Source organism: Sapajus apella, unplaced genomic scaffold, assembly GCF_009761245.1.
Source record: "Sapajus apella isolate SASKATOON/1434 unplaced genomic scaffold, GSC_monkey_1.0 scaffold40, whole genome shotgun sequence".
NCBI classification, from domain to species: Eukaryota; Metazoa; Chordata; class Mammalia; order Primates; family Cebidae; genus Sapajus; species Sapajus apella.
This window is the reverse complement of record NW_022436980.1, coordinates 10,107,173-10,134,316: the sequence shown is the minus strand read 5'-3', so window position 1 is coordinate 10,134,316 and position 27,144 is coordinate 10,107,173. Positions and strand designations below refer to the sequence as shown.

Sequence of the window (27,144 nt, the reverse complement as noted above, 5' to 3'; positions counted from 1 at the left end):
CTCTGCCCGTCTGATATCTTCAAATTGTAGAGCAACTGATGCTGCTTTAGGAACAAAGAAAATACTTAATGCACATATTTCAAATAATTAAAATATACGGAAAACTAGCAATGCAAAAAAAGTTATATTCCATGCACTGCCTAAATAACAAACAGCATAGGTTGAAACACTTCGATTCTCCAAAGACCACAACTCCCTATGTCAACCGAAACCACTGCTTTTCACATTTTCCTAAAAGCAATCATGGACCTTAATGCAAGAATCTAAGAAGTAAGGGTGTCTCTGTAACTGACTGGTGGCCAAGACCCTGGTTCACCTACTACAGTTGGCTTTAGTGGACTTTAAAAATAATTTTCTCTAGGATACCTCAGAGACATAAAACTAGATAATAGTGACAGGTAGAAGTCAATGTTTTGGAAATTTCAAGGCATAGGCAAGGGAAAATTAAAGAGGAAAACTAGATATGAAGAAGCTTAGAGATTACTGTTTACATATCATTTGGAAGCACGGATTTCGAAGCAACTTTATACAGAATAATATTATTTGGAATTTGCAAACAAAAATAAAACTCATGCCAAGTACATGAATTTATTTACACCTCTGTATAATTTGTTGGGATCCTCTGTTTTTTAATGCACTGTATCTATCTCCAGAAAACATTGATGTGGTATGCAAAATTTTAAAATATACCTCAACATTCCTGTTCCCTAGAGTACACATCCCCATAACACTCTCCACTTAAATCCAGGTGCCATCTGTGATTATGACAGATGTCACTCCAGTGATTATGCTATATTATATCACAAAGGTCAAGAGATTTTGCAGATTTAATTCCCAGATTAGTTTGAGTTCATCAAAAGAATGACTATCCTATGTAGGCCTAACCTAACCAGGTGACCCTTTTAAAAGAGGGTCCGAGTCTTTCCTAAAAGAGAAATTCAAAGAGATAAATTCTCCTGCTGACTTTCAAGAAACAAACTGCTTTGGATAAGGCCATGTGGCAGGGGGCCTCCAGTAGATGAAAATGGCCCTCGACTAACAGAACAAAAAGCAGGGACCTCAGTCTTACAATCCCAAGGAAGTGATTCTGTCAACAATTAGTGAGTTTGGGAGAGAACTCTGAGCTCCAGATTAGCAGGCAGCCCTGGCTGACACCTTGATTTCAGGTGTCTGAAAGACCCTGAGCAGAGAACTCAGCTATGCCATATCCAGACTTTAGACCTACTGAAACTGAGATAAGAAATGAGTATTATTTTAGGTTGCTGAATTGGTAGTAATTTGTTATTCGGCACAGAAAACTAATACATTCAATTTGTATTGAATAACAACTATTTTTTTCTGCTTCCTTTCCATCTACCCATCTCTTTTTCCTCTTTTTCTAGAAACAAGTCATATTTCCTTTAGCAAATTGGTTAATCACAAATTTCAACCACATAGTTCTCTTAGAGGTTATTAGTCACAGTATTCTTTTCCCACTGACCCTAGCAAACAGCCTGTGACAATCCATACCGATCATGAAACCCAGTGACAGTGGCCTGGCATTTGAATGGCTCAGGCATTACCATTTGGCTCAAACAAGACCAAGAGAATTCCTCTACAGGATGGTTCTTAAACTATCTAACAGGGAAACTGATTTTCACTCACTAAACTAAAATTATACCAATGGCTCTGTTCTCTAACTCTTTGTTCACTGAATTCTGGAAAAAAACTTGACTTAACGGAAGAGACTATGAAACCAACAAGTAAAAAGAAGCAGACAGAAAAGACGGGAAGAAAGAGAGAGCCCTGACCCCAAAAAAGGCCCCAGTTCAAATTCACTTTTCTCTATTACTTGTGCTTCTAAAGATAATTTTTATTGAGTTCTGGTAACCAACAGTGATGAATTGGGTTTCAGTGCCAAAAGAAAGCTAATCATTATAATATCTCACTTTAGTACCCCAAAATTTCTAGGATAACATCTGCTATTTTTTCTCTTGCCTAGAGAAGCTAACTTAACCTAGAGAAGGTAAATCTTTCCATTTGTTGTATGTACCAAAGTCTATAACATGCTCTTTGAACTTTTTAAGTAGGAGGAGAGTAGAAATGGCATGCAACTCTTAATAAGATGAAATAATTCAGACAGACATGTGTTCAGTAAGGCTTTCTTTCTATTTCATTCTCTACAAAGTTAGTCTTGTCAAGAAAATCATTGCATTCTTCGAGCAAGAAATTAAAATCTCTCAAACTGATATGAAAACATCAGACCTTTCAGGCTGCCAACTAAAAATTGAGGCCAATATGGGCAGAGTGATATGCTTTGGCTGTGTCCCCACCCAAATCTCATCTTGATTTACAATTCCCATAATCCCCACATGTCAAGGGAGGGACTCAGTGGAAGGTAATTGGATCATGGGGGCAGTTTCCCCCATGCTATTCTCACTATAGTGAATGAGTTCTCATGAGATCTGAGGGCTTTATAAGCATCTAGCATTTCCCCTGCTTGCACTTCTTTCTCCTGCCACTATGTGAAGAAGGTCCTTGCTTCCCCTTCACTATCCACCATGATTATAAGTTTCCTGAGGCCTCCCAGACCTTGTGGAACTGGGAGTCAAACCTCTTTTCTTTAATTACCCAGCCTCTGGTAGTACAATATCTTTACAGCAGTGTGAGAATGGAGTGGTACACAGAGGATTACCAAGTGACTCAGTTTAGACAATTCCAAATGAGAAAATGTTATGGAATCATTTCAGGACAGTGTGATGAGTCCCTATTACAATCTACACTTAAGAATTATGTGGCACTCTGGATTTTGATACTCATTTACTTAATTCATCTGCAAGATATATTTATTTATAATTGTAGCCTTAAATCCTTGTTGGTAATAAAAAAGCTGTGATTTTCCATTTGTGATGGTCTCATTAGAGTATTGTAAAGGCCCAGACACATTAGAACAGAAACATTCTTTATGTAGGAACTAAAGAAAATACAGCTAAGAAGCCATTCCTTTTATATCAATCAGCTACTGCCTTTGATTTTTATCTCTGTGATGCAATTACTACAGCTTAATATATTCTCCCATCTGTGGTCCCTTACCCACCACACTAAAATTTAAAAAGAAAATTATACTTTTCTCGTGTGGATTCAGAGATTAATTATCAAAATTAAGAAATACCAATAACTTTATTGAAAGTAGGAGAATGAATAGTGATTACTTCTTCCAATCCTTCCTGTGTAATGTTCATCTAAGAGAATATCATCCTGAATTCAGCTGCTGATTCCCAGGGAAGCTAACAGAAGTGGCATCCTGTAAAGTTCTGTTCTATTAAAGTGACAAAAATGCTAATCAAAATGGAGAGGAAAATTTTATAACTAAACACAAAATTTCAATTTAATAATTATTTATTGAAGGAAAATTGTTGATGGAGTAATGTAAGGACATGAAAAAGTATGAAATGTGGTCTCTACCCTCACACAATATAGTTGGGAAGTCATAAAAACAACACAAAATTTCTAAGACACAATAAAAAATTATGTGTCACTGGCTTCATGGAAGAGCTAAATATTCTTGAATGAATGTCAGCAATATGCCTTTTGTAATTTCTAACTCTTCCAGTTTTCAGTGTCTTCATCAATAAGATATGAATAATAATCTTCCCAAAGTGAGGATTAAATGGGATAGGGTACAGATACTCAACATGTGGTACTATGCTCTTCACATTTTTTATACACTATACTGTTGCCTTTTTACCTAGAAGCCAAGCAATTGAATGTGAAAGATATAAACCGATTAAAGTGAGATTATCCTTCAGTAGGGTAAAGACTTACCAAACCAGGTGATCTATGTCAATAGAACATAATCTCAGGAGCATAAATAAACCAAAAGAAACTTCTGCTGAAAGAAACTTAAAAAGAGAGAGAGAAAGTTGGTCTACACTTCAAGGCTTAAATAACCCGAAAGAAGTTAATTAACTAAACAAAAACAGATTAAATAGTCTGATATTTGATAAATATGTCTTGTGAAAAAATAAAAAACAAGAATGAAAAAAGAGACTTCCATGTACATAAAATCTAGGATGTGAGGGGCATACCTGAATTTCAGTCTAGACAAAGAGCAAACCAGTAGCTGTAGCTCTTCACCATTTAATCCCTAGGATTTTCTCAAGGAAAGACAGGGATGAAGAAAAGGGAGTGTGCTTCCTCAGCAAATATGGCTTCAGAAAAAACAATCCTGTTCACATTCTAAACAGATCAAACCTAAGATATTCCTACCTACAATTTCTGGCACCATTACTGTGTGAGTTTGGGGCAAAGGAGACAGTGTATACCTTAGTCAATAAACGAAAAGCTTAGATTTATGTAAATAAATATGCATGTTAGATAAGAAATTGGAAGCGAAATAGGAGGTTACAGTTGAAGTCTGATCATTATTTTAAGCTCCACAAAGCAGAATTAAATAACAAGACTTGTATTTGTGATGTTTGCTGTCATTTTAGAGGTTTGTCTTTGTAATACTTTGTTAGGTTTACAAGATTTAGAGGTTTGTTGTTGCACTGTTTTGCAACCATAGTGGTTTCTACCAGTCAAGCACGGTTCTGAACTACAGATCAAAGGTACATATCTAAACCATGGATTTTTCTCTCATTATCCTTGTTAAATGAAATCAGGACCCTTGACTGAAACTACTGAAAAGATACATAAACCTGTATTATACTTAGATAAAATAAAATACGAAAAATATGAATCTGGCAGTGTTACATCATATAATCACTGAATTCAGTAGAATTCAATCTTATTTGTTTATCTATTTTTATGTCTGTAAGCAATCAAAAAACTAAAAATAAATAAGTAAAAAATAAAAACAGTGTAAGTAGTGCAGTTGATTTTGTCTACCACTACATCCAGCAGGCACATACCTTCTCTAAAATGAGTGTGAGATGGGAGATGCATAACTCCTGTTATTTTAGTCTTTTACATTTCCAGCATTCCTGTGCATGTGAGCAATTTTCTGCATTGAATGTAATTTAAATATTTAAAGATTAATATATGTACATATACATACACACATTTACATGTATATATATATATATATATACACACACACACACACACATATACCCACATGCATACTTCTTTGACTTACCATAGTTTTTAAACGCAAGCCAACCACTCGTTCTCTCTAAAAAGGAACATCACTGTATACATTATATATTTATAGGTGTGTAATACTGCACAGGATTGTATTTTAAAAGCATCCATTTTGTGCTCTATGAACATTTTGGAGGTTTTTCAAATTTTATCCTTACCCATAGACAGCAGTGCCTAACCTCTACCAAGGCTGCCTCTACCAAGGCTGCTTGTGAGTTTACATGGGAAGTAAGCTTTTGGAAACACTAGGAAACTAAAGGCAGAAATACAGCTTAACATTGACTCTTTTTGTAATCACAGATGAAATGTCTTAAGAATTGAATCTGGAGGGCCCCAGATAGAGCAGAAGTAACTATAATTTAAATATCAGATGTTGGTAAAATAATATTCAGAGTGAAAAGCTTTTGGTCAGAAGCTTTCAAAGATCGCTCACTCAATTGTCAAAATAAGATAAATATGAGAAGAGAAAAAGCACCTTTTAAAATATTGACACAGCAGAATGAAGTAGATATAACAAGCTTTGGAATCTGCCTTGAAGAAATTTAAAACAGAGAAACAAGAACAGTCAAGTGAGAAGTCAGGGTAGTGAAGATAGCTGTCTAAAAACACTAAGGAGAGGAAAGGACAGGGAACAAATCAGAGTATCTCATTAAAGTCAGGGTGCCCCAAAATGACATATATTATTTGTGGAAATGTCTGTGAATGGAAATCGTGAGGACTATTTCTCACGGAATCAAGAGGCTTCCATTTGCATCAACCATTGGTGGTGGGGGAGGCATGATGCTGAACTACACTTCCTCTTTGAGTGGGAGCCAAAAGAGATGTTTGGAAATGATGATGGGAGGTCTAAGGAAAGATAAAATGATACACCTAATAAGGGTTACTTTGGGCTACAGAATTAACTAGATCATGAACTAAAGACAAAGACTGAGGCCATGGGCAAAGGCAATGAACCACCCAATCTATACACTAAACTAAAAGTTGCAATATGTAAATATCTGATTCACCCCCAAAAAACTGTGAAGAATGTGCTTGCTTATCTCACGTATCCAAGATTCTCAGGTTGCTGGGCTGATTATGGAAGAAATAGAAGGACAAGCAATGGAATCAAGCTAACATCAGGTCAAGAAAGACAGTTCTGCAGGTAGCTCTGCGAAGTGTTTTATGCTTTGAATGTCATGTGGTATTTTGCCTTAGAGATGGTCAGAGCTTGGTTCTTAAGGGACAGAGAGTTCATAGACATCTTGTTATTGATTATTTCTGAACTAAGGTTTTCGGCATTCTCATAAGACTCTGAAGTGGTAAGTGGCAATAATTTATTCTCAAACAGAAAAGATGCAAACTCTTATAGTATTAATATAATAATGTTTTTCTTAAGACATATTTTACTAAAATATACATTTAGTGAATAATGTATATTTAAGTAATGTATTATTTACATTTAGTGAATAATGTATATTTTAGTAAATAATGTATTATTTAGTAAATCATATATATTTTAGTAAAATATTTATTAATATTCCAATAAAATCAAAATCAAAATATTTTAATAAAATAAAATAATATTTTAATAAAATAACTGATTTAAAATAAAAATAATTTTAATAAAATATTTTAATAAAATATATGAAAAAGATATTACTAAATTTCTTTTACCTTGTTAGAATGTTTGGAGCATCAATTAACCTAACAGACAGAAGTTTCAGGTTTCAGAATCAAACAAATCAGATTTCAATCTTAGCTTTCCCACTTAGTAGACATAGGACTAATAAGCTTCAGTTTCCTCACCTTTTAATCATTAACAAAAATTAGCTAGTTTAAGGTTTTTGTGAAAGTATGAAATGAGATAGTATATATAGATATGTTGCTGTCTATGAAAATATAAGTATTCAATAGAGGTAACTATAAGTATTAACTCAATATTACTTGAAATATATGTTTTTAAGATTTAGTTCTCAAGCCCATCTGAGACTAGTGCATGACAGAGACACATACTTTCTTATTCACAATCACAGTGATCATGAAACTCACTGGGTAGCTGTACAGCACCTTTCATTTATTAGAGCTTTAAATTTTTCTTTTTTCTTTTTTTTTTTCTGGAGACGGAATCTTGCTCTGTCGTTAGGCTAGAGTGCAGTGGCGCGATCTCAGCTCACTGTAACCTTCGACTCCCTGCTTCACGCAATTCTCTCGCCTCAGCCTCCCGAGCCTCCTGAGTAGCTCCGATTATAGGCACGTACCACCATGCCCAGCTAATTTTTGTATTTTTAGTATAGATAGGGTTTCACCATGTTGGCCTTAAATTTTAAAATGTACTAAGCTAACATGAACAAAACATTGATTTCTATACGTTTTCTGTAATCACATACTTGACCCCTATGTAAATATAATCAAATGTGTAAATTGAGTATTATTATTCCAAAGGGGAAAAAGTAACAAGCGATAAATTGGTTTTCAAGGACTTGTTTGTTTTCAAATAACAGAAGATACAAGCCACAGTATTTAAATAACTAAAAAATCAAATCATCCAATCATTAAATACCACACTGGAGACTGTTAGATAAAATCCAAGGATATGTTTTCAGGTTATAAATATTAATAAGCCAAGTTTGACTTCAAATGTTAACATGATTGAATCAGCCAGATGCTCTTCCATGTATTTCTGTGAGTTTGATTTCTGCACAGGTATTCATTCCACCATAAAAATGTCTTCAAAGATTGCGAAAATACCACCAGAAATTGAAAGATAGAAATAAATGGAATGCATTATGATTCCTGAATCGTTTATTGGCCTGAACCATGGTTATATTAATAATGCCATTATGATAACAACAGTTAATATTGAGAAGGTGTGTGAAATGGTAGGTCAGACAAAGCATCAAATAAAGAATCCAATGACATTCAGTTTCCACTTACATATTCTCCTGGTCTCTCTTCAGCCAGCACAGAAAATCACCAGCTCTCGGCCAAATATTATAGCTCACACACACACTGTTGAAGGGAAAGACTTCATTATATTGCTAATATTTGCCTTTTAAAACTTTAAGGCGAAAGATATAGCAATTGCCTGTGAAGCGTGTTCCCTGTCTGTTTCCTCTTCTTCATTTTTGTGCAGGATATCCACCTCTCTATGTAGGTCCTTGAATGTGTTTTACCCTCTGTAACACTTCCCTGTCTATCTCTGCTTCTTTATTAAGAGTATCAAAAGATGAAAATCAAGTCCAAGACAGATGGGCATAAGCAGTGAAAATAAGATAAATTTGATTAAAGCCTGGGGTAAGCACTAGAAGCAAATTGCTACAGCAAAAACCAGTATCTATTACAGGAACTTAGTACATATTTCTAGAATGAATATTTCATTTAACCCCACTAGTAACACCATAGCATATGTATTAGTATTCCCTATTAATAAAAAGAAAAACCGATGTTAAACTAAATTGGGTATGCTGCACAGCAAAAAAAAAAAAAAAAAAAAAAAAAGAGTAGAAAGCTGGAAAGAAAAATTATATCAAAAAGAATGTGAGGTACATGTTTTTTATTTATTCCATTATTCCATATTTGCCTTCACCCTGGTCTATATATGTATGTGTCATATGTATGTGTTTCTTCATTTTAACATTTTTTCTTCATATCTCCTCTGGCTTTTTTTCCCCGTTACAATAACCATAACACCACACAAAATTTTAGAACATTTGCTGTAATTATCAAGTAATACTTATGTTTTCTGGTTCTCATTTTTAAAAGGAAGTTGGAGGCATAAAGACTAATACTGAATATTTCTTTTTTTTTTTTTTAAAGAGAAAGAAAGAGAAAGGGCAAGTACAAAGCCCTATAATTTTGTCTTGCCACGGATGAGATCAATAATAAAAAAAATAATTTTCTATCCCTCCCTATATCATAAAACAATGTATCTTATTTTATTGCTACTAGGCAAGTAAACCAAAATCAAAGACTTCATATGTTGTCATGTGTATACTTAAGTAGCTTAAAGTATAGTAGGAAATACAGCACATGTAGGAATTGAAAACAAGGCCATTTTTAGCTAATTATACTTTATAAACTAACATTTATTTTTAAGCTCATTCTGCTGCATTTATCATGGTTGCCATGAAGGCAAAGTAGATAAGAAGCAAAAGGGGAGCAAGGGCAACTAGAAGAAGAAAGACAGCAGAAAAAAAAAAAAAAGATGTTAGGGCAGATGAGGATTGGGGTAAGAGGGAAAGAGAATAAACCAGGAAAAACAACATTTTATGTGATGAGAATTAAGATTTTTTTTTTTCAAAAAGCTTTTAGAGAAGGAAATAGAATGCCAACACATGCAGAAGATAGACATATAATTAGATATTTAACATAATACAGAAAGAGATGGCATGAGGCATGTTAGAGTGCTAAGAATGCCACAGAGGTATCAATAGGACACTTAGTCTAATCTGGGGATGTAGGCAGAAGGACATTCTGAAAGATTTGCCCAGCAGAAGCCTTATAAAATGAGTAAGAGTAAACAAGAATAGGAAAGACATTCCAGGCCAAACCAAGTCGCAGCACTAAGAAAATGTATTATGTGCTGGGAGGCACAGCAATCTGAAGTTCCTGGAATATGGCATGTAATATGAAGAGTAATGGGAAAGAAGTCAACAGACAGATACTTGCAAGTTCATAGAGGGCTTGTCCCTTAGTGTAAGAGTACTGCCTAGAATCAATGTAAAGTAATATGATCTGCAGTCATGGCTTGGTTACCTTACAATTATTGCAAAGTAGATTTGTTTATATTTTCCCAACTTTGCATCACCACTGCCCCCTTTCATACAAAATTAAAGTAAACATATAAAACATGGATAATTCTTCAGCATTCTTTTAAAGAGATCCACCATTATCATGCAAGCTTTTAATGTTTTTAAGCTGAAAACAAAACAAAAAAAAATTTAAATATGAGTGAATACTCCTAAGAGCAGAGGTGATTTTTTTTAATATGCCTGTGGCATGGAGGAATGAATTTCAACTTAGCAAAAAAATGGTAAGTCTTTTATTTTTGTCACTTACAAATGAACAGTAGCAAAATCTCTTTTTTTCAATTTTTTTTGTAATACACAAATCACAACTAAAGCTTTTGAAAAGTGTAGAGGTCCCAGAAAATTCTGAGGCAGTCATGTAGCACTGGAGTCCTCTGATCTCAGTCCCCTTCCAGGACTAAAGACGATTTTCAATCTTTGCAAAACATAGATAAATCAACAGAACCAAAATCAAGCTGCTCCACAGCAAATGTCTAACCTCAAATTGTCCACAGTTTCTTTTTTCTCAAATAGAATGTCTCCTTTCAAATTCTCTATTCCATTTAGCACATGCAATATTTAGCTCCCTAATATATTCATTCACTTTTTTGTCTTTCCTGAGAAACATGCCCTGTTCTTGGCATGCTGGGATAACTAAATGAATTTTCCTTCAAAAGGCCAATGTTTTCTAAACTCATTGATTTATCTCAAACAGTATCCATCAACTTTTGAGTATCTGTGTGTATTCAGTGCTATGCTAGGTATGGCAGGAGATACCAATAAAAACTCCAAGAAAAGAAATTCAAGAAAAGAAACTCAGCACTTTTTTCACTGACTTTATGATCAGGCTGTGGGAGACAAGACTAACATGCATACAACATCTAGGAAACAATTTGAGACAGTGTATAATTAAGTGTTGAATGTAATACTGACTGTAAGTGCACAATTCTTCACTAATTACCAATTGCTTTAAGGAATTAACTTTGGGGATTTCAATCACAATGTCTCTGTAAGCCTTAATTCTTGAAACCAGCAATTCAATTCATTTCAAAGAGTTACAAACATACCCCGGTTTAGCAAATTATCAGCATTGTTCTCAGAAATGTTTTTTTTCCATTAAGCAATTAATTTAAATCCTGATTGTTCTGACCTCCAGGGCCTTTTGGGAGGTGCTTGTTTCTCAGACACAATTTGATTTTTCAAATGAATTTTCAACTGGATGCAAGATTCAGAGTCCTGAGGGGAACGAATATACTTTCTACCTAGGAGCAGGACAAAAGGAGAAGTCCAAAGCAGGCCTGTTATCATCTCTGGTAGGGATGAACAAACTCCAGCCCTGGCCTTTTTTCCTTTTTCCTGTCTTCCTTTTCTCTCTTTTAGCTACTTTTCTTTCCCTCTACTGTCTCCCCTACTTTGTCTCCTTGCCCCTCTTTTGCCTTTGTTTTAGTCTGGCCAGTAACATTTGCTGCAGAAAGGCTGGGCTCCCTGCTAAACTCCACCCTTAAGCCTGGAACCGCAACACTATGTGAAAACAGCTGACCCCATTTTTCCACCCAAATGTTGGCTTTTTGCCGTGCCATGCCCCTATGCCATAAAAAAGACTTCAGCTGGCAGACCAACACAAGTAGCTGAGCAGCGAGTATGCAACTGGCTGATCGGCGAACAGGGAAGTAACTCAGCGTCAGAGACTACAGGTAGATGCAGTTAACCTCAGACAGTGCAGCTTCAAAGAAACTCACCTTCTTCCCACACTATCCCCTTACCAACTTCCCATCCTGCTAAGAGCCACATCCATTGCCAAGTAAAATCTTCTGCATATACTACCCTTCAGTCTGTTCATGAGACCTGATTCTTCCTGGATGTGGGACAAGAATATAGGTGCCAAGAGGGCAGGGGGCTTAAGTGCTGCTGGCGGGCCCACACAGAACCTGCTCCTGCCAGAGAGGAGGAACCAGCTGGTTCCAGTATTCATTCACTCTGTTTCCCACATTCTCTTGCTCACACACTACCTTTCATGAGGAACGGCCAGCGGTGGGCTGAGTGAAACAAGCCACTTTAGTTCCTGCCCACGAAGGGTGTCAAGGTTAAGGGAATAATCCTGTCTCACATGGCAGAAAAAGACTCCTCAGTGACACTCCTCAGAATGGAAGAGCCTCCTGACTCTAATCTCTGATGCCTCCTTTGCCAGCATGTTGGAGAGGGGCATAGCAGGGATTACGGCCATAGAGAATAAGCAATTTCCATCCTTGGAATGTTGGAACCTTTAGCCAGCCTCCAATCAACTAGTAGGTGTGCTAAGAAGACTGCAAACGTATTTTTCAAATGTGCTCGTCAGGCAGAAACATCACTAAATTCTTACTTCCCTCAGCTCCCCTGAGCATCTTCATGGATTCGCTCAGCCAGGACAGCATAAAGGGCTCTGGTCAGCAGCCACAGGCAGGCACAGCCATATCCAAACTTGCCCTTTGTTTCCCTTTAACAAAGAAATAATGGGCCGCCATTATGTTTGAAATGACATTTGTTTCCTCTTCTGTCTGAAAGTGGTACAGGCTAGAGGAAAAGCACATGTTACTCCACTTCTCTCAGCTTCTGTTTTCTCTTCAGTAAGAAAGTGATATCCACACAATCGGTTGCTGTAGAAATGAACTGAGAGGACAGCATGGCAGAAAAGAAAAAAACAAACTTCCCAGCTTCAAATCTCAATTCTGCATCTTTCCAGATAGATAGCCTGACCAAGTTGTATAACTTTTCTATGTTTTAGATTCTCATCTCTAAACCACGGATAATAACAGTATCTATTTCATGGACTTTATATCTCAGAATTCAATACATTGAATTAGGTAATACATATACAAAACTCTGTTAATATTAGTCTTTTTTACATAAGGTAACTTGCACATAGTTGATACTCGATAAATGTAAGCTCTCTTCTTTCCTTTCATTTGGACCTACTGGAGGGTGTAATACTTAGGAGAGTGACTACTCTACAGCTTTCTACTAGGAAATGTTATTTCCTTAGTTCAACCTCTTTCTTGGTTTCTATCTCAATCTAAATGTTTTCTTCTTTCTTCTCCTTTCACCTGTATTTCCCTAGCCTACAATCTGTTCTATACACCTGGCCACCTCTCAGAAGCACAGAATCAAGGTGGACAACACTACTGGCTTCTATGATGGACAGAACAAGGTCTCAGTCCTGCTCCCCTACTCAAAATCACTATCATACATGATCATCGGTAGAAGTAATATGCTCTGTGATCTTATAAAACTCAGCAATATGCACTGAATGCTTCCTTAATATGTCATTTAAAACTGTAAATAATGGTCAAAATAGGATGAAAACATGAGCCAACATCAAAAGCATTTTTGCAGTAGACTGTAATTAGGAAATTTTACTTTGATGAACATAAAAATGTCCAAGAATGCTCAAACAACTTAGATGATTAAAAATAGGAATGAGTGGATTTGGGGAATTTCTGCTATTATTTTATACTTTAAAAGCCAATGGAAAACAAAATTTATATAAATGGATGAATAAAGATGGTTTTCTTAACATATAGCCCTACCATAATTGATAGCATTTATCTTGGTCTACCTACAATGAGGGTTCAAAAGTGGTCTTGAGCACGTAGTAGATATACAAAAGATTAAGAGAAAGGGATTAAAGCATATCACCACAAAAAGTCATCAAATCACAAAGGAAAACAGCAAGAAAGGAAGAAATTAAAGAAGGAACTACAAGAATAAAAACCAGAAAACAACTAATAAAATGGCAATAGTAAGTCCTTACCTATCAGTAATACTTTAAACAAAAGTATTTTTGATGGTGAGCATATTCCTGGGATTGACTAAACTGATGACACAGGAATAAGAGTACAATTTCCAGTAAGTCTCCCACCCTCCAATTACTAAAACGTGAATTAGTAATTTCTTTCCAAAGCTAAACGCGTTGGGAGCCAAATTACTTGTGTGATCATGGTAGTGACAATGATGGCTGGTATGTATTGAGTGCTTGCTCTATGTCAGACACTGTCCAATACATTCTACATCTCTTATCTGATCGACTTATATGATCGCATTTACTCCTATAGCAGCTTAATGAGCAGAACTACACTTTTTCTTTTTTACTAATAACAGTTCAGAGAGTCAACTAACTTGCTCAAGTTCACATAACCGAAAGGATGGTTCCTGCTAGTGCAAAGGCAGATAAGGCAAATCCGAAAGCACTTTGCGGTGAACTTTTAAAGTGATTTAATGGGGTCAAGGTTGGTCAACAGCAGAAGTTATCTAATACAAAAATCTTCACAGTCATTAACTTTTATATTTGTAATATTGGCCTTAAATATTAACTACCTCTTTATTTGCAAAGTCATGTAATTCTGTTCCTAGGAACCACAATCTGAAAATTTACCAGAAACCTTATTGTGCTGTACCAGATCTCTCCAATTCAGTTTATAAACCAGAAACCCTTACCAACAGACAGGATCTGTATAAAATCTAATCTTTTTCCTTTTACAAAGGAACAAGTAACAAGGCTGCTGGCCAATTTATACAGCAGATACAAATGCCTTTAAATTCCTCCCTGCCTTCTTGCTATCAAAAAAGTTAATTATTATCAAACTCCAGGCTCTCAAAAAGAGGCCAAAAGTCACTTTGCTCCAAACTCCTTGCCAGGTAAAAGAAAGTGGGAGGAAAATGGCAGTTTTATTCTGAACCAAATTCTTTATTCTCTAGAATAAAACAACTTTAAAAATTCAGATAAAATTTGCAAGACAAATTGTTACATGAGGCTGGGAGACAGGGGGAAGGGGAGGAGTTGGGGAGAGAGTAAAATACTTGAAAGCCACAAAGAAAGACAGTTCAGAGTAGATAATCAACTATTTCTAAGGTAAAATGGTAGAGCTTGAGTGATGTATATTAAAACATTATTAAATGAAGACCTAATCTAATAAGATTGCCTGCTCTCTTACTGTGCATAGAAACTTAAAAGCTATCCAGTCCTTGTTTGGAGGAGAAATATCCATTAAAGATTGAAGTGCTTTGGAAATCACGTTTCTTGATAGACCTTTGATGCCCAAAACCAGTCTGAAGAACAAAATAAGGGCATAGTACACATATCCACATATGCAGAAATATGAAGAGGGAGAAAGAGAGGAGACGATAAAATAAAAAACTAATTTCAAAGACAAGTCAGCCATCAGAATGTCTTTCAATTTATAGAACCATTTGTAGAAATCAAACTCTTGTTTGCATGTGATTTTGGAAATATGGATTTTCCTAAAGCTAAATGGATAGTGAATTATGGTTTCACAGAGACTGAAGTAAAAGTAATCTTGGAGATCATTAACATTCTCAGAGGGCTCTTTTGGCTTTGAACATATGAACTACAATAGACTGTAGGAGAATTCTAATTTATATACTCAATTTGTTCAGATGAATTAGGAAAAAAAAAAAAAAAAAAGCCTATGAAGGAATAACTTATAATGTGGTTAAGACAAAAAGGTTATAACTTTACTATAAAGTTGCTAATGCACATGAAAATTTGATTATAAAGTACTGATTCCATATTCCACACTCAGAAGATGCTTTAATTCATAAATAGTAGAATATCATAACTATGAGAATAGCAGGCAAAATGGCTTCACATATAAATCAAAATTCCAAGAAAGCTCGATTCCTAAATGATTGTTTTCTGGCAAAAGATCCATAGAGTATAGACTGGGTTTGCGTCAAGGTCAATTGCTTGAATGACACGGAAAGCATGTGTATCACAGGCTAGACTTCTTGCCAAAAAGGAAATGCCTTTTTCAAATCGACAACTTTGTTATCTCCTTTCACAACAGTGGTTACATTTGAGTTTTACATTATGGGTGCAATGAAGCTGGAATTTACTGCCTTAATAATAGATCAAAGCAAATCAGAAAGTAATTAGTTGATAGAGCAATGGGCTGCTTATCTGAACAACTCGTTTATGGAATATAAAGGAACAGGAAACCCTTGACTTCTATAGCTTTAGAAATAAAGAAGAGGAACAATTCTATGGAAGTACAGTTTATCAGCAGAGTGAAATCCAACTACATCTATTCTTTTCTCTTGCAAATTAGTTCCTTTTTTTCCTTAGGACTAAACTTCCTAATCTGAGAATCCATTTATCTTCATTGCGTATGTTTCCCTAGAGGCTATATATTCATTTTCTGGATATTAGATACCCTATTTACCACAGCCTGGAGCCTGCAGACATTTGCTGTGTAGGGTTTTCTCCCCTCCTCTTTCAAAGAAGAATTTTATAGTGAAAATTACTGATAAAGGAAGTGAGTGACAGACCCCTATTGGGCAGCCAGTAATCACTATACATTTTGATTTTATATTATTATTATTATTATTTAGCATGTTAAGTGTCTACTCTATCATTATTGTGGGTGACTTCTCAGGGGGTAGCATTCAGTTTCAAGCGGACAGAGTTTAATATTAGTTTGAAAATGGTTAACAACAGGCTGAAGGCCTAACGAAAACACATTTAGAAAGTCAACCAGAGGGATTTTTATTTTAATGAAAAAGAATAATGAAAAGCCCTCTGCAGGGAGAGCAAATTTGACAAGGTTATTTAAACATATATGCAGGCTTTAATGTTTCAAAGGAGTTTTTTCCCTAATAGGATTTAATCTAATTTGTGGGTTTGGACCTGAGTTTCAGGGTAGTTGCAAGGTAGTCTTGGAGAGCAAGACTCCTTTGCCACCAGTTAAGAATTTAGAATAGATTTTAGGGTGTTTGTGTTGGATGGGGGCTAAGAGGTGATCTAATTTAATCTCTTCATTCATAGGACAAGAAACTGAAGCTCAAAAACGAAAATGAATTCCCCAAGGCCATGAAGCTAGTAATAGAGCTGTACCGAGGGTCACCATGTGATGAGCACTTATGCAAGCCCTATCCGTTAGTAACTTTATATCTGTAATCCCTACAATAGACTGTAAGCAAGTACTATTATCATTTTATCAACCAAAAAAAAAAATATATATATATATATATAGAAACTCAAAGGATTTATGTAATATACCAAAGATCACATAGAGAGAAGAAGGCTGATTCTAGGGGGTGCCCTTAGCTGTTCACCCCAGTCCGCTGCCTATCACAAAGCCTTCTGCCTTTAGTAGACTAGCTTTCAGCAAATATAGCCAGGTTCTGTCTTCGAAGCCTGTACTATCAACTGATCTGTTTCTATTTGCTTATGCTTTAATTCTGACATCCTTTACTTGATATCTTGAATCAAGATATCAAGTTCCCAATTCAGCCCCAACCTCTCCAGAAATGAGGTTTATTCCTCTTGGCTCCTACTTGGGATCCACCACTTTTCTTCTTCAGATCCAACTCCTGAGACACTACCAAAGGCCAGTGATCCTGTTTCAGAATCCATTGAGGGGCAGGTCAGATGGAAATCTGATCAATGCAACTCCAAATTGGGTGGAGTGGAGGTGGCAGTGGGGTGCATGTGTGTGTTTGTGTGCATGTATGTTGTGTGATGGCAATGGTATGCTGGAAAGGAGGGATCTGGGACCAATCTGGCAGACCAGTGATTCAGTTATTCAATTTTGTCATCAATTGGTTTAGGATTGGAATACAACTCTAAAATCTACCCCTGGGCAGTACAGAAGCTGCTGACCAGAGGATATTCAGCATCGGATTAAGTCAGAGCTACTCTGGCAGTGGGGATCATCTATGGTTCCAGCAATGAGGCACTAGAACCAGCCAAAGTAGGGAAGCCGAGGCACAGCCTGACACATTGCCCCAATTCCCAGACCTGTCTGTCACTTCATCAATCTTCTGCAGGTGGGATCTGTTGCAAGTGGTCAGCCATTCTAGGACCAACTCCCCTGCTTTCTGTTCACATGAGCACCATCTTGGGAGACTAACAGTTTGGGAATTTTCCTCCACTATACCTTGTGCCCACCCTTAATGATCACTTTCTTTCACCCTGAGTTTTATCTCTTAAATAGTATACACCTTATAAGAATGAATGAAAATTTGTTTACAGCCGTGTCTCCAACACTGAGGTCTCTTAGTAAACTTAGTATGTTAAGCCTGAGCCAACATAGGCCAGAAGGTGTATGGGAATAAATTTACAAATGTATTTCTACCTTCATGACTAATTTCTGTGAGGTAAGTCGTATATTTTAAATTTAAACTAATGATCAATATGCCTGAAAACTGCCGTTGATATAGCATACATTATAAAAATATTGCAACTTCCCAACAAAATATGAGAAATAAAATCCTAATAAAATGAATATTTTAATTTTTGGGTAAATCCATTGGGAATTTAATTAAAGGAAAACCAGCCATTGTACTGCTAAGTTTACAGAGCCAATGAAACAACTCCAAAAAAAGTCTCTAATCCACTAAATTTCCTCCTATGTTAAATAAGATATAGCATATTGCATAAGTGATCCAGTAGATATAATTTGCTCAAAATTTTTTAATAAACTTTTTGAAAAGTTTCTTTATAACAGATTATAAGGGAAAGAAATCAGTAGAGGGTAAAGGACAGAATACTGCCAAGAATTGCTGTGAAGAGTCATGGAAGTCTTAGTGAACAGCTGTGACTAAGAGTGAAGTTAGTAATTAGACATCCAGGGGTCTAGCACTGGTCCTAGCATTGTTCAGTACAGTGTATTTGATGAGAAAGAGGTGGAAAAACTGGGAGATGCATTAGTACGGATAAAGAACTTGACTGTCAAATCTTCCAATGACTGCTTTAGGTAGATGGACAAAGCTGGTCAAGAACAATGAAAGTTATCACATGAATTCAGCATTTTGAGACTTATGCAGAAATGAAGGCACTTACAATTCAACTTCTATCAATAGTCATACCAGCAGAAATTAATTCAAACTTCTCTGAAATCTATTCTGCAAAGTAAACTGGTTAAAAGACAATCTAATGTCTATATAAATAGTTAAATGACAAGAGAGAAATGCAATTATAACATGAATCAGTTGTATAAATACAAAATGTTTATCTATGAATTTCTATAAAATTATGGTAACAGACAACTACTCACTGATTTTTAAATGATTCAATATGCTTGTTTTTTATTGCATATTCATGTTATTCCACATCGCCCTAGGGCTTAGCAGCCTGTGGTACAAATGAGTTCACATTAGCATTGATACACAAATTTCCGTGGAAAACAGTTATCACTCTCAGAACTGCATCAAAATCTTCAAGGTTTTCAGGGTACTGGACAGAGGATTAGCATCATTTCTTTCCTGAGAAAAGCACACTTTACCCCTAAGACTGGTATCTGGATGCTACATGAGAAACCTGCATGCCTAATGTCCTCAGCATTTCTCCAGAAACCACTTAACTCTGATGTCACAAGAACTTCTGCAAGCCCTTGGGTTTTTAAGAAAGATGTAGTCTTCAAAATCTGTCACAGCATTACTTTTGATATCACATGCTCCTCCAGGACTTTGCTACTTCCTCATTAAGAAGTAGATTCTCTTTTTTCTCCCCTTGACATTAGGCAGGCTTGAAATGATAGAGTAAGTATAATAAGGCAGAAGTGATGCTATGTGACTTCCAAGACTAGATAACAAAAAGGATATAGCTTCTTTCCAGCTGTCCCCTTTAAGATCTTAGCACTTAGAACTCAACCACCATATTGTGAGGAAACACAAACCACATGGAGATACCATGTGTAGCTGTTCCCACCAGCATCCCCAGCTACAATTTTAGTATACAGCTGCATCAGTTGCTAGATGTGCACAAAAAGTGGACTTCAGGCTAGGTACAGTGGTTCACATCTGTAGTCCCAGCACTTTGAGAGGCTGAACCTGGAAGATTGCTTGAGTGCAGGAGTTCGAGAGCAGCCTGGGCAACATAGTGAGACTCTGTCTCTACAAATAAAAAATTAGCCAGGCCCAGTAGCACACACTCGTACCCCCAAATACTCAGGAGGCTACGATGGAAAGATTTCTTGAACTCAGGAGTTCCAGGCTCCAGTGAGCCATGATTGCAGCACTGTACTCCAACCTAGGAGATGAAGCAAAACTCTGTCTCTAAAAATAAATAAATAAGTAAATAAATGTCTAGACGACTCCAATGCCTAGCTTTGGAGTTGCTCAGCTGACTCCTAATCAAGCAGCAATTAGCTATTTCTGCAAAACTCTGTCCAAATTGCAAAATGTGAGCAAAAGAAAGGTTGTTATTGCTTTAAGCCACTGTTTGGGGGTGGTTTGTCATACAGCATTACGTAGCTGAAGCAATCCTCCTTCATGAGAGCTACACATATTTCAACACAGAACGGCGAATACCAACATCCTCAATTCTATGTCACAATTTGAACATAAGTTCCAAGCATATGCCTACTCAAATACTACAGAATCCTTCATAAAAACAAGCCTCATGGCTTCTACTTTAGACATTTCCCAAAGAAGCCACTAAAGATTCTTGGCCCAGCACAAAAGTCTTTTGTCATCTCAAGCTCACTATTTCTCTCCAAGGAAGTTTATTCCTAAATTTCCTAATAGAAGGCTCCTTTTATGCATACATTTCGATTCATGTAAATAGGTGCTTGTGCACTGACAAAGATAAAGCTAAGTAACTGTTCCATAATTTCAGATGGAACAATGAGATTCACTCAAATTCCCACTTCAGGCTCAACTTACTCCTATTACACCTTATAAACCATATCTGAAAGAGAAACCTTCTAAGAGGCTGTGATTTCATTCTCTATCATGGTAATGTCATTTCATAAGAAGTAAAGTGGCCAGGCAATACAAATAAGAACAAAGGAAATTTTATTTTTGGAGGGAAACATTTTCTTGTCAGAAATGTACTTTGTAAGGGTTACAGGGCTACAGTAGAAGTCAAAAATGCTAATACTTCTTAGAAAGAATGTCATGCTACCAAGCTAACACTTAGGGAGAAGTAGGGGGGTTATTAATAGAGGTTGGCTCTATGTCTCCATCCAAATCTTATCTCTAATTGCAGTCCTCACATTTTGAGGGAGGGACATGGTGGGAGATTATTAGATCATGGGGGCAGCTTCCCCCAAGCTGTTCTTGTGATAGTGAGTTTTCATGAGACCTGATGTTTTAAAATGGCACCATCCTGCTTCCCTCTCCATGGACCGCTCTCGCTCTCTCTCTCTCTCTCTCTCTCTCTCTCTCTCTCTCTGTCTCCTGCTGCCACGTAAGACATGCCTTGCTTTCCCTTGGCCCTCTGCCATGATTTTAAGTTTCCTGAAGTCTCCTCAGTCATGTGGAACTGTGAGTCAATTAAACCTCTTTCCTTTGGAAATTACCCAGTCTCAGGTGTTCTTTAGAGCAGTGTGAAAATGAACTTATACAGAAAATTGGTACTGGGAGTGGGGCACTGCAATAAAGATAATATGAACATGTGGAAAAGACTTTGGAACTGGGTAACAGGCAGAGGCTGGAACAGTTTGGAGGAGTCAGAAGAAAGGATGATATGGGAAAGTTTGGAACTTCTAAAGAGGCTTGTTGAATGGCTTTGACTAAAATGCAGACAGTAATATGGACAATGAAGTCAAGTCTGAGGTGGTCTCAGATGGAGATGAGGAGCTTGTTGGGAACTGGAGTAAATGTTACTCTTGCTATGCTTTAGCAAAGAGATTTGGTAGCATTTTATCCCTCTCCTAGAGATCTATGGAACTTTAAACTTCAGAGAGATGCCTTAGGGTATCTGGTGGGAGAAATTTCTAAGCAGCAAAGCATTCAAGATGCAAACTGGCTTTCTCTAAAAGCATACATTCATATGCATTTACAGAGAGATGGTTTGAAACTGGAACTGATATTTAAAAGAAAAGCAGAGCATAAAGGTTTGAAATATTCACATCCTGACCATGTGGTAGAAAAGAAAAACCTATTTTTTGGGAAGAAATTCAAGCCAATACCAGCTGCAGAAATTTGCATAAGTAACAATGAGTCTAATATTAATAGCCAAAATAATAGGGAAAATATCTCCAGGGCATTTTGGAGATCTTCATAGAAGCCCCTCCTATTACAAGTCTGGAGACCTACAAGAGAAGAATTGTTTCATGGGCCAGGCCCAGAGTCCCTCTTCTCTGTGCAGCCTTGTGACAAGGCACTATGTGTCCCATATGTTCCAGTGCCAGCCATGGCTAAAAGTGGCCAACATGTTCAGGCCACTGCTTCAGAGGGTCAAAGCTCCAAGCCTTGGCAGCTTCCATGTACTGTTGGGCCTGTAGGTACACAGAAAACAAGAGCTAAGGTTTGGAAGCCTCTACCTAGATTTTAGAGGATATAGGGAAATGCCTGGATGTCCAGGCAGAAGTCTGCTGCAGGGGTAGAGCCCTCATATTCCCTCTGCTAGGGCAATGCAGAGGGGAAAATGTGGGGTTGGAACACACACACAGAGTTGCCACTGGGGCACTGCCTAGTGGAGCTGTGAGAAAAGCACACCAACCATTTAGATCCACTGATAATTTGCACTGTACACCTGGAAAAGCTGCAGGCACCCAATGGCAGCCCATGAAAGCAGCCACGGGAGCTGTACCCTGCAGAGTCACAGGGGCAGAGCTGCCCAAGACTTTGGAAACCCACCTCTTGCATCAAGGTGCTGTGGATGTGAGACATGGAATCAAAGGAAATCATTTTGGAGCTTTAATACTTAATGAGTGCCCTGCTGGGTTTTGGACTTGAATAGGGACTATGGCCTCTTCATTTTGGTCAATTTATCCCATTTGGAATGGGAACATTTACCCAATGATTGTATTTTCATTGTATCTTAGAAGTAACTAACTTGTTTTTGATTTTACAGGCTCATAGGCAGAGGGACTTGCCTTGTCTCAGATGAGACACTGGACTTGGACTTTAGAGTTAATGCTGGAATAAGCTAAGATTTCAGGGGATGGTTAGGACAGCATGATTGGTTTTGAAATGTGAAAAGAATATGAGATTTGGTAGAGGCCAGGGCAGAATATGGTTTGGCTCGTGTCCTTACCCAAATCTCATCTTGAATTGTAATACACATGTGTCAAGGGAGGGACCTAGTGGGCAGTAATTGGATCATGGGGGAAGTTTCCCCCATGCTGTTCTTGTGATAGTGAATGAGTTCTCATGAGATCTAATGGTTTAAAGTGGCACTTTCTGCTTCGCTCTCTCTCTCTCTCTTCTGCTGCCATGTAAGACATTCCTTCCTTCCTTTTGGCCTTCTGCCATGATTATAAGTTTCCTGAGACCATGTGAAACTGAGAGTCAAATAAACCTTTTCCTTTATAAATTACCCAGTCTCAGATATTCCTCAGAGCAGTGTGAAAATGAACTAATACAGTTATGGAAAAAAACTCTTTATGCTTTATAAAACTATGAAGAGCTAAGAGTTAGAAGACCCTACAGTAAACAAATAGAGACGAGCTAAGAGAATATTCCAAATAAGTGATATGGAAATAAATTTCTTTTTAAGAAATAAATGGGATCTAAAATCAAGTGAAAAACTATATAACATTTACCCCATCCCTCTATAGCAGAGAAGTTTTAAAAACAAAAATTGCAATTAATTATAAGATATTCAGATGATATTCAGAAATTGAAGCAAGCACAAAAGTTTTATATTTTTCTTATTGTTAACTTCATTTTATGAAAGCAATACAAATTAGAGAGTTGTAGATTTATAATCAAAATAAATACACACTTGAAAATCATATATAAATATAATAGTATGTAATAGCTCCTAAGTTTATTGCAATACTTTCATTTTGAGCAATGTTTGACTTAATAATTTGTAAAAAATTGTGGCTTTTTAATTTTAATAGTTAATTATTACTAATAATAACTGTAGCTTCTAGCCATTTAGAATTCAATGGAGTCAGTCATTGTACTATTTACTGACAGTATCTTACATCATCCTCAGAAAAATCCTTTGAGATACATATTATTATTTGTTATCTCCAGAGCAAAACAGCTTAAATAACTTTCTCAGTATCCTATAACTGGCAGAATTAGGCACTAAAGGAGGCTATATAACCCCAAACTTGTGTTCTGAACCCCTGAAATAAAATCCTCCTGAAGTCATGTAAACTGTGGCATCAAAACTTTTACATTTAAAAATGTCCTTAACACCTCAGTTTAGGCTTAAGAAGACTACAGTTCAATCTAATTCTAATTATTCTCCAATGTGTCACTGACTCCTTCCCAGAAGGAAAAAAAAAAAAGGAAAAAACAGCTATCTTCTTTTTCTCTCTGCAACAACCACCATGGCATTCCTTCTCAAGGATCTTGCTTCTCTTAAGTATTTCAGGAGTGAGATCCAGGAATTCTGGATTTAAGAGTATCAGGAAGAGGAATTTGATTGTGGGGAAAACAAGCACTGCTTCATTGCCAACATGTGTCATGTGTTTGACAACCACACCCCTTAAAACCATGCCAACGTCCATGTTCTCTTTTTTGTTTTCTTAAAAAGATGTTCAAAATATGTTCATGCTAATGCAATGACACTGTATTTTACTTTGCTCCTGTTGAAAAGGTCAAGGAATTTGGCTCTTAGAAAAGGAAGTAATGGTAGGCAAATTCCAAATATAGACACATCATATTTTGGCAGAATGGACATTCCATGTTGGTTGAGCACTCAGCTACAGAATTATTATTAGCCAGCTTTCCATGATTAGCAGTGTCAGAAACTTAAAATTAATGTAAATGTGATATTTTCACTTTAACAGGGTGACCACAGAGTTTTAATCTTATCTATTAGCATGAACAATTTATCCTTAATATGCCACATATTTTAGTAATTGATAATTATATGATTTAATTTGCTCTCAGCCAACATTTGTGAGGTGCCTGATTTAATCATTAATATATAATTAAAAGTAAAAACTCAAAAATAAAGGAAGATCATCAAACAACCTTTACAGACTGCAGTAGATGTGACCGATGATTGTTTTAAAAGAGCAACAATAATCTTTGCCATGATCTTTTGCAATGAAATCTTGTAAGCTTTTCCATTCAGGAGGCATTCGTATCTTCTCCCCATGTTTCTTTACTGAACTTACGACTTCTTGGACCACTAAAATATGGCAAAAATGATAGTGTAGCCATTTCAGGTCCACCTCTCAAGAGTCCTAGTAGCTTTTACATTTCCTCTTGGGACCCAACTAATACCTCACCCTTCCCTGCCACTGGTAGACAGGCAGGCAATGCCTGCTAAAGCTACCAGCCTAGCAGTCTTGCTTCTGTGGAGAGTGCAGCTTCCTATTGTCCTGGAAAACAACTGGTTGAGCATGCCCTCACCACTGGTAGCCAGGCGGGCAAGATTTGCTAGAGCTTCTGACCCAGCAGCCACACTTCTATGTAAACTCAGCTGCAGCGCACAGCCTCCTGATGTTTCAGAAAACATTTGGTCAGCAAGGCACATGACCCTACCATCCCACCACTGATAGCCAGGTGGGCAATGCCTGCTAGAACTTCCAGCCCAGAAGTCCTACACCTGCCTGAATTTACCAAGGGGCAGAGCCTCCTTTTTTTGGTGGAAATATCCAAATAGCAGTGCTGACAACCCCATCTACCCCGACCTTCCATAGCTAGATAAATCACATCCACTAGAGTTTCCAAGAAAATTATTCCGCCTCTGCCTGAAATCTGCTTGTGGATGCAACTCCTTCTTACCCCGGGAAATACACAAATAGAAGATTAAGGCCAACCAGACAAGGAAACAGCTTGTTAGCCAACTGCAGTCTCAGCCCGAAGAAGCCTCATGGACCAGAATACCCCAAAAAAGAAATCCAGACATAAGACAGTAATTGGAGGGGGCTCCTCTAAGACCTAAGAACAATCTAGAATTGAAGACAGTCAACCAAATCCACCTTACACCATAATCAAACTCCCAAGAGCATCAAAGAAGAAAAAGGCAAAACAATCCATCCAAAGGACACCAACTTCAAAGACTAAAAAAACATCAGCCCACACAAATGAGAAAGAACCAGCACAAGCATTCTTGGCAACTCAAAAAGCCAGAGTTCCTTCTTTTCTCTAAATGATCATGCTAGTTCTCCAGCAAAAGGTCTCAACCAAACTGAGATGGCTGATATGACAGAAATAGAATTCAGAATGTAGATATGGGAAAAGAAGCGGCTTGCCACTGCAAACTCTGAGAGAGCTGAAAAACTGTGGGTGCTCAAAATGTGAGGGAGGCTGCCTCCAAACATGCATCCTCACTGGGGAATCTGAAACTCCCGATCATGAGAGAAGGATTTAAACTTACCTAGACCTGAAATGAATTTGAAGAGCCAAGTAAAGTTTAAAAATAGAAGAAGTAGCAGAAAGAGCCCACCCTGCAGGCACTCCTGTTCTCCAAGGAAACCATTTCTGACTTTATCTCACAGGGGCCCTTGGGAAGGGCTGCCACTGAAATTGGGAGGGACCACAGAAAGAAGGCAACTTCCAGCTGAACGTCATAATAATTTCTACTGGGTGTGAATTTTCCTGGACAGAATCCAGGGGTGGGGGAGCAAATGAGATGTGTAGATATGAGCACAGAAGCTGTGGCAGGCAGGGAGCAACAGGGCCTGAAAGCCCTTTTTGCTTTCTCAGTGGGGAGGCGTGTACCCTGGGGCAAGATCTCGGCCTTGCTCACCAGCTGCCTGGATATAAACTCAGTGTTGTTGGTGGGGCATGGTGGGAGTGAAACTGGCCTTGCTGACTGCATGGAAGCTGGATGAGGCCTGTCACTGCTGGCCTTCCCCCACTTCCCTGGCAACTAGTATGACACAGCAGAGGCAGCCATAATCCCCCTGGAAACATAACTCAATTGGCCTGAGAACCACACCCCCATTCCCCACAGCAGTTACAGCAAGCTCTGCCCAAGGAAAGTCTTGAGTTTAAACACCTCTAACACTGCCCCTCCTGATGGTTTTTCTCTACCTGCCCTGGCAGCCAAAGACAAAAGACATAATCTTCTGGGAGCTCTATGGCTCTGCCTATTGTCTGAGAAACTCAAATACTGACCCAGGTGATCTTAGGGAAAGCTTGTATCCCCGCTATACTATTGCAGCTGATGCAACTCTTGAAAGTAACACCTTCTGGTTAAAGGCCAATCAACTCAAGCCATTATAGTAACTCATAAAAGAACAACCCTACTCCAAGAAAAAATAAAACAACTGTGAATTCCACCATCTGTAGCATCCTGGCTAACCAAAGGTCCTGAGTCTGTCCGTGTGACAATTTTACTACTAGCACAACCAGCATTTGAGAAAACCACCAAGGACCCTCACAGAGTCCA

The 27,144-nt window shown here is 37.4% G+C and overlaps 1 long non-coding RNA gene across 1 annotated transcript; it reads right to left on the bottom strand.

Moving 5' to 3' along the window:
• Positions 1–2,543: 2,543 nt before the first annotated feature.
• Positions 2,544–23,248, bottom strand: LOC116565338. The gene is made up of 4 exons (XR_004275394.1): positions 23,111–23,248; positions 14,512–14,517; positions 5,919–5,921; positions 2,544–2,562 (listed from the first exon to the last, which is right to left on the bottom strand). It is a non-coding gene; the product is annotated as an uncharacterized LOC116565338 (long non-coding RNA).
• Positions 23,249–27,144: the final 3,896 nt, after the last annotated feature.